The sequence below is a fragment of the Podarcis pityusensis genome (assembly GCF_964106645.2).
Source record: "Podarcis pityusensis genome assembly, chromosome: 5".
NCBI classification, from domain to species: domain Eukaryota; kingdom Metazoa; phylum Chordata; class Lepidosauria; order Squamata; family Lacertidae; genus Podarcis; species Podarcis pityusensis.
Window position 1 is genome coordinate 57,795,091 of NC_138032.1, and position 8,654 is coordinate 57,803,744.

General features: G+C 43.8%; 1 long non-coding RNA gene across 1 annotated transcript in view; it reads right to left on the minus strand.

Annotated features, from left to right (window-relative positions):
* Positions 1-6,861: 6,861 nt before the first annotated feature.
* Positions 6,862-8,654, minus strand: part of LOC308477091 — a 54,922-nt gene continuing 53,129 nt past the window's right edge. Inside the window, exon 5 of the long non-coding RNA XR_013986362.1 lies at positions 6,862-7,231. This is a non-coding gene — a long non-coding RNA (uncharacterized lncRNA). The remainder of the gene's footprint in view (positions 7,232-8,654) is intronic.

Here is an 8,654-nt window from a genome sequence, read left to right on the forward strand (position 1 = left end):
GCTGACATTTCTAGCTGTAGTAAAGCTCCTGGCTGTCACTCATCAATTTAACAAAGGGTAGCATCTGATAAGTGACGACTGGAAATGTGTAGGCTTTGTGTTACCTGCTTTCACTCTCTCCTTCCTCACGCACCGGTTTTTGGTGTTCCGTCTCCCGCTTGAAATCCGTGTGCCAAGGCCGATGAAGGATTTGATTTCCACATTTTCAGCAGAAATATATATTTTAAATGCCTTCCCTCTGCTCGCCGGGAAACTTTCCTTGATATTAAGTGGGCACTTGAAACTCCTCAGAGGCATTCTGAACCTTTCATGCTTGCTGCACCCTTTCCATCTCTTTGGGGAAAAATAGCTCCAGGTGCTTTTGCGCTGACTTGGGTAGGGGGTCTCTAAGCGGCAGCGTTGGCTAGCAGTTGGCCTGCTGTGCTAAGTGAGAGGCTGAAAGGATCCATGCAGACTGAAAGGGATGCTGCTGTTGACATTCTCAAGACTCGAGGGAGCTTTTCCATTTCTTTATCACCCTCCTTCGCAAATTGGAGAATCTGCCAAACTATTTCATTGTGCCTCTGAAGAGACAAAGGGACACATTAACCAAGTGTTTCAGCAGTATCTGAGCCCTTGCAGGGGCAGGAGGCCTGAAGCTAAGGAAATGGGCAGAAGTGACATTTGCAGCTCAGACAGGCAGCCAAATCCACAACCACACAGGCCATTCTTCTGAGTGAAAAAGCAGGATGTAGTTGTGCTGAAACCAATAGTCCAGGGGGTCAACAAACTTTTTCCGCAGGGGGCTAGTCCACTGTCCCTCAGACCTTGTGCGGGGCCGGACTATATTTTTTTTGGGGGGGAGAACGAATTCCTATGCCGCACAAATAACCCAAAGATGCATTTTAAATAAAAGCACACATTCTACTCATGTAAAAACATGCTGATTCTTGGACTGTCCACGGGCCAGATTTAGAAGGCGATTGGGCTGGATCAGGCCCCCAGGCCTTAGTTTGCCTACCCATGCAATAGCCTGAGAAACATATTGTTGCACACCACCCCCAAACCCCAAGCAGTGTGAGATTCCATGGGTTTCAGGTGTTTACCCAGGGTTTGTGTTTACTTTGGAATGAGGGACAGCAGAGACTGCGGTATCTTTATGATATATGGTTTATTTACACATATATGCAAGCTGAGCCTACAATGGAGGGGTTCAAAGCATTAACACCCAAGAGGGCCTTGCTTGTCCCATATCCACAGCCTCGGATTCAAGCAAAATCAAACATATATGATATATATGTGCAAACAAACCATATATCATAAAGACATCATAGTCTCCGCTGTGCCTTATTTCCAAAACCCTGGGTAAGCGCCTGGAACCTCTGGAATCTTGCACGGCTCAAAGGTTTGGGGTGGGGGGGATGCAATAAAATAGAGCAGTGGTTCCCAAACTTTTTTGGACTATGCCCCCTCCCTTGATTCCATAAACTCTTCCTCATTCCTCCTTCCTTAAAACATCCTTCAGAATAGCGGTTTGCACAAGCTACCAAGGAAGATAATAACACAATAAAATTCAAAACAGTAACAATTAATTGGACATTTTTTCAAAATCCACTTAAAACTATTTAGTCTAATTGATTCAACAAAGTTGATGAACCAGTGCTTTTCAAAGTCTGATATTCATTTACACCTCCATTGCCGCCCTTTACCTGCTTGCCTCTTAACACCCCCCTAGGTAACCCCACCCTGCTCCAGGTGGCAGTGTTACTGATGCTAGACTAATTTCCCACTGGGTTGAGACTTTCATTTTCAGTATAAGTCTGTTTGGAGCCAAGGAGTTACTCAACATTTGCCTTGGAACAGATGGGGACAGGATGTAATCCAGCATGTAGCAATGCTTGCTTTCGTAATAAGCTTTACTTTGAACGTATTTACCCAAGTTGTTATTTAGGCCTTCTCCAGCACAGTTTTAATAGATGCTTTTTATTGCTTTTTTTGTTGTAGTTCAATCCGGTTTAGCTGAAGTACTTGGATTTAAGTTGATTTAGCACCCATGCCTTCAGTAGGAACAGGATTGGCTTCAACCCTGGCATTTTGGCTTAACTAGTCTGTAGATTCAGCTGTACTGGGATCTCATTTTGCTTCCTTCTGCCAGTATGACAGCAGTTTTTTCTGCCACTGCTTGAAATATTGATTTTCATGGTTGTGCTATGCCGAATTTTCTTGTCATTGTATGGGTACTCATCTTTGCTGTTCCATTCAAAACTGTTTGCCATCATTTCACAGATGACCGATGGGACATCTATTCCTGCCTGACCCTAAATTAAGTTTCAGCATTGACAGGTGTCTTCAACTGGAGGCTGATATCTCCTTCCAAGGTGGCAGTTCCCTTAGTAATCCATATGAGAAGCTTCACCAAGTCTAATTTATATTGACACGCGGGCGGGGAGGGGAGGGGGGAGGAGAACCAAGCAGATATGCTAATCGCTTTTCTCTATGGCTCTCAGATTTGTTGTGTGCCTCTTGCTGCCTGTGTTGTCTTCCATATTAAAATGATACTTTATTATATCAGATAAAAGTGTACCAGCATTTTTGGAATTCCAAAAATAAACAATAAAAATGCACCCAAACCCCAGATCATATTTTGCTTCTGTGGTGTTCAAATCAAGTAGAAACTTTCCTTGTCCGTTGGAATGCTGAAAATATTGATAGCATTTGGGGGTTTAAATGCTTGGTTGTGGTTAAGATTTTTATTTTATTTTAAGAAAATAGGTTATTCTTGCTGTGTGCGAAATGTTATGAATACAGGTTTGGTTGCTTCCACCAATGTCCCTGAGGAAATTGTCTCTTTTTGCAAAAAGGATCAGAAGATGCAGAAGATGCATCACTTAATGTTTATGTCAGTCATGGATTGGGTGCAATGGACATAATTAGCAGTTTCTGCCCAGAGACAGAGCAAAGGCAAACTTGACTCGTATTGTGAGAATTATGCAAAGGAACATATACGTCTTCTTCCCACACTCTTCCTGAATATTTAAAGTATAATGGGATGGGGAAGGAGATGGAAGGAAAAATATACTTACATATTAGGAATTACATTTATAAATAGAGAACTATGACTGAGACACATTAAACAGTATTTTTGCATCTTCTTAAGGCTGGAGCCACAAAACACACCTGGACAAGTAATTTATATTTCTGTCATTCTCAGAGCAGATACTTCGGTAAAAACAGTCATGTCATGGGGTGTACTACTTGCCTGGTTATAATTTAGGAGCAAGATGTTCTGCCTTTGCTGTCAATTGTTGACAATGGAACATTATTATTATTTTGCTGCAAATTGTTGAAATGTCTGACTATAGGCAACACCACTGTCTTGCAACCTCCTGTGCAAGAGGATATATTTATACCTTAGATATGATAAAACTCCCAAAGGGCTAGTTTTAAAAGACACCATGGGGAGACTGAACACCACTGATACATGTTGAGATTATCCTCCCCCAACCTGGTGCTAGCAGAGTACATGGTCACACCCACAAACAAATGCACAATCAAGCCTCCAAACAGCTCAGACAAGCAACCAGCCTTCATCCAAAAGACACAAGCTCACTGTTCTTAGTCTCTTCCACCAATCCCACGCCCCTGTTTACAAGTCCTGGTCACAAGCTCTTGGTCACAAGCTCCCAGAGACTGCAATCAGCTAAGTGGAACTGCTGATCTTCATGTTCCTCAGATGAGGGACTGCTGGCCGCACCATAGCCATTGGATTGCTGTTTAGAAACCACACAAGAATGGGCCTTTCCAGCTATAGCATCAACCTCTGTAATGCCTTACTAGACTAGGTTTGGGAAAGCTCTATACGCATTGGGTGCTTCAAACATCTGTTGAAAACCTATTTGTTTAGGCAAGCCTTTTCTGCTGTTGAGGAAGCTTATCCTGCTGGTGGTGTTGCTTTAAACCATTTTTTTTGACTAAAAGGGAATATACTGTACTCACTGGGGATGATTCATAATAAATAGGCTATTACTATTGTAATGGATATTGTACTAACAGCTGCAGTGCCAGGGCAGAAATGAATTTTCTCTTGTCCTTGGGTATTACCAGATTATATTTTATTTTTTGAATTTCACACCATGAAATATGTAGCTGACTCCTTTCTCTTAGGCTGTGTACACACCATACATGTAAGGTGCCCCCCAGAGAATTGTGGGAACTGTAGTTTAAATGTCTAATTTGCACACAACCTAAGTACAGTGGTACCTCGGGTTATAAACGCTTCAGGTTACAAACACTTTGGGTTACAAACTCCGCCAACCCGGAAGTAGTACCTCGGGTTGCAAACTTTGCCCCAGGATGAGAACAGAAATCGTGCGCCGGTGGCGTGGCGGCAGTGGGAGGCCCCATTAGCAAAAGCGCACCTCAGATTAAGAACGGTTTCGGGTTAAGAACGGACCTCCAAAACAAATTAAGTTCATAACCCGAGGTACCACTGTAAAGTGGTTCTAAATTACAGCAGCAGTTTTAATCCTGTGCTTTTAACCTGGAAGTACAGCCCATCCAATTTTGTTAGGTTTACTTCTGAGTAAGCATGCACAGGATTGAACTGCAAGAGTCTTATCCATCTGAACAATCTCAAGACAAATATATATATATATATATATATATATATATATATATATATATGCAATTGAATATATGCGTTTTTAATACTATGCTTCTTACGAGCATTGACAAGTAACTTCAGTCATGCAAACTGTCAGGAGAATATTTGACTATTTACATATTCAGCAAATCAAGCCTTGTTCAGAGAGTAAATCCTGTCATTTGAAGCCTCGGCAGGTACACTACGTTCAGCCCTAAGAGATAAGCGGATTAACTGGATGGTTCTGGTACAGTGAAAAGTTGTATAGGTTTGAGCCTTCTTTAATAAAGTTTAGCCTTGGTTTTAATTGTATCTGCGTTTACTGAGCTCCATTTTCATGCAAATTAAGGTTGATATCCTCTTCATGAACTCAGCTCTAGCAAGGACTTGAGGGATCAAACAGCAGGAAAGTGTCACAGACTCGTTGTGTGCACTTCACAGTGGATTCCATTCCCCATTTCCGAGGGCATCTGTGAATCCCTTACATCCCATGATCCATGTCCTCCAAAAGTCCTGAGCAAGGGCCTGTAGATTTATGATACAGATAGCGCAATCCTCCTGACACAGCTCAGTGCTGGCCAGCTGTCAAAAATCTGCTGGCACTGCAGCTATTCAGAAACTGTTCTTGATAGGTCATGCACAAACACTTATCCAATTGGTTCCAGCTTGCAACACTGAGTCAGTACTCTGGTCTGAACAAGCAGGTGACCACATGACGCGTTCCTCCTTTTCTTCTCTCCACACTTTCCTTTGCCACCCTATTCTGTCTTAATAGATGAACACGGGGTGGAGGTCCTCAGTCCCAGGGTCTGAATGCGGCCTTCCTGGGTCCTGTGTGGCCCGCAGAACTTTTCCCATTCCACACCCTGCTATGTGCTATGAATGTTTTTGCCTGGCTGAGACGTGTCCTTGGAATCTAATAATGCCTCTCGCTTGTCTGGATAGAGGATAAAGAGGTGTGTGTGTGTGTGTGTGTGTGTGTGTGTGTGTGTAAACTTGCCAACTGTGCACGGGTATTCATTATTCCACCCACTTTAGCCTCTGATGCCACCCACCACTGGCGTTTGGCCCTCCTGAAGGTTGTCAAGAAAGAAATATGGCCATGTGGCCTTCGGTCTCAAAAGGTTTCCCCACCCTTGAACTAACTGCAGCACCATTGGCCATTTTAAGCCTTCTTTGTAATGGCTCCCAGCCACTTCGTTATGTATTTTAAGCACTTATGCATAGTGGCGGAGCTTCGTGCTCCGGCACGGGGCGGGCAGCAGGCGGGGGCGGGGCTGGCACGCGTCCTGGGGGTGTGGTGTGCTGCCCATAGGGGCATGGCATGCATCCTGGGGGCATGGTGCACCGCCCGTAGGTGGGGAGGGGGCAGCTGTGATGGCACCCCACCAGGATTGCGCTGCCAGGGGCAGTGCGCTCCTCCCGCACACCTCTTCCTCCACCACCCTTCCCCATGTCAGATTTCAGAGCAGTGCACACTTCAGTCAACAATGCTTTCTGTGTGTACCTGCTACCACGCTGATCTTCCACAAGTGAGTCGTGCCTTGACTTAAGTTTGATGCATCAGCAAGACCACCTTTTTCTGTTTTGTTTATTGTGGTTAGAAGTTTTTAAAGATAAGAAAGTTGGAGGAAGGGAAGTGTTGTTGCACTTACGTTTCACTTGCAGGTTTCCCATAGGTAGTGTTTGGCCACTGTGAGAACAGAATACTGGACTAGATGGGCCAATGGCCTGATCCATATTTATGTTATTAAATAGTCCATCACATTATCTGTCCCTGCCCCCCCCCCCCCATTTCTGTATCTGACTGTTTCATCTCTTATTGTTATTCTCTCACGGGGCAGAACCTGTTGTTGACTTATGCTTTTTCCTTTGCATTCCCAATGCAAAGTCACTCTAGATCCTGGTTCTTTTCATTCCTGCAATGAAAAAATATCAAAACATGGGAACAAAAAGCTTCCATGGCTATCAACTGTGTGTAGAGCTCTTAAAACGTAATGATCCAAGACACTCAAGTACAAACCTTAGAACTATGGATGGAGGGGGATTTTTGTTGTTGTTTTAACATTATCAGCACTGAAGTCTCAAGGACAATCTATTACTGTGACACCTGTATTTTCTAAAGTTCTAATAGTCACACTAAAAAAAAAGGCTTTGTCAATGTTTCTTTTATTTCTTACATTTCCTCTAAAGCAATTTACTCTCATCTTTTAAAATACACGTTGTCGCTTCCCCCCTACCCATTCTGTGCATCCATTTAAGCTTTACTTGTGTTATTAGACCTTATTCATGGACAAATAAACAGATGGTGCTTGAAACATTATCAAGGAGACATTCTTAACCCATCAGCTAGTAAAAGCTAGAAGACGTTCCACTGAAGTGGTTTAAGCTAATTGTCTCCTAAAGATATCTGTTTTTAATTGCTGGTCACAAAATTAACACCTAGCTAGCACTCTGAATCTAACAGCCAGTTTAAAAGCAAAGGAAAGAGGTAATAGAAAGTGACCTTAGCTACATGTTGCGAAATCCTCCATTGCTCCAGCACTGTATTCTGTATCAGCATCCAGTTGCAGCTGATGGGAGTTGTAGTCCAAGCTGGCTGGAAGGCACCTGTTTGGGAGAAAGGCTGCTCAGTATTCTAGAAGAAGAAGAAGAGTTTGGATTTGATATCCCGCTTTATCACTACCCAAAGAAGTCTCAAAGTGGCTAACATTCTCCTTTCCCTTCCTCCCCCTCAACAAACTCTCTGTGAGGTGAGTGGGGCTGAGAGACTTTAAAGAAGTGTGACTAGCCCAAGGTCACCCAGCAGCTGCATGTGGAGGAGCGGAGACGCGAACCTGGTTCACCAGATTACGAGTCTACCACTCTTAACCACTATACCGCACTGGCTCTCTAGGGGGTGAAGAGTCCAGAAGTTCTGAAACTCTGAGTCCCATCAGCTGCACTCAACATGGCTAATGGAGAGGGGTGAGGTGAGTTGGAATACAGCAACATCTGATTGGTCGCAAGTTCCCCACTCCTGATATATACTAATAATAGCAAAATCACTCCCCAATTACCTATCTTTATCAGCAGGACTGGGTTAACTTTTTCAAAGGTACAAAATATATTTGCTGGTGGAAAACACAGTCATGTAGGTGGGGAGGAGACATGATGAGGACTGAGCATGCCCAGTGAGCTCAGATTCCAAAATATTGCAAAGGAAGAAAACTAGGGAAAGGGCAACAGGAATGCTGTACTCCTTCAGGAATGCATGGCTGGCAGGAAACCAAAATAGGAGCACATCAAAGTGCATAACAGGAAAAACCCCCACTAGGTTTATTTTGATATTAAAGAATGGTGTTCTTGACATTTGCTTTCCAACAACTTCAGTATTTATTGAAATGTCTATCTGCAACTTAGTCATTGAAGGATCACCTGGAGTCTGGTTTGTAAATAGCCCTTTAAATATGGCATATGCAGGGCAGGAGTGAGTAGGGCAGGTGTGGGCACAACGATCAGTCCCAATCTGCTGATTAGTGCTGAGTACAACCATTGCTTGCAACAGAGATTGGCTGCACTTGGGGTTGCTTACTAGGAACACCACAATGCCGCTGATTCCTGCAGGGGTTGAATTTGGCACCAAATGCAAGGCTCACTTGCTAAGGAATAACCAGGACAATCCTGATTTTTCCTTTCTAGTCATGTGCCCCAGACCTCGCAACACCTGTGATGTCGGGGTGGTGCAGGTGGGCATAATTTGGGGGAAATGGCCCCATGGTCAACTGAGAATCCCTGCTGGGTACCATAGGCTGGAGGTTACCCACTTCTAGTATAGAGTGAACAGGTGGGCTGCACTTTTGTCCTACCCCACAAAGTTTCTTTATTTATCAGTGAAGTGATACAGCTGTGTGAGAAGAAGCCCCATGAGCTCCTGCTTGCATGGAGGGGTTCCCTGCAATTGGCTCACCCACATAATAAGCTATGCCAAGTCTGTAGAGTTTCTAGTCATGAGCAAGAGCTTGTCTGTTTGGCTTTCTTCTGAATTTGTCCA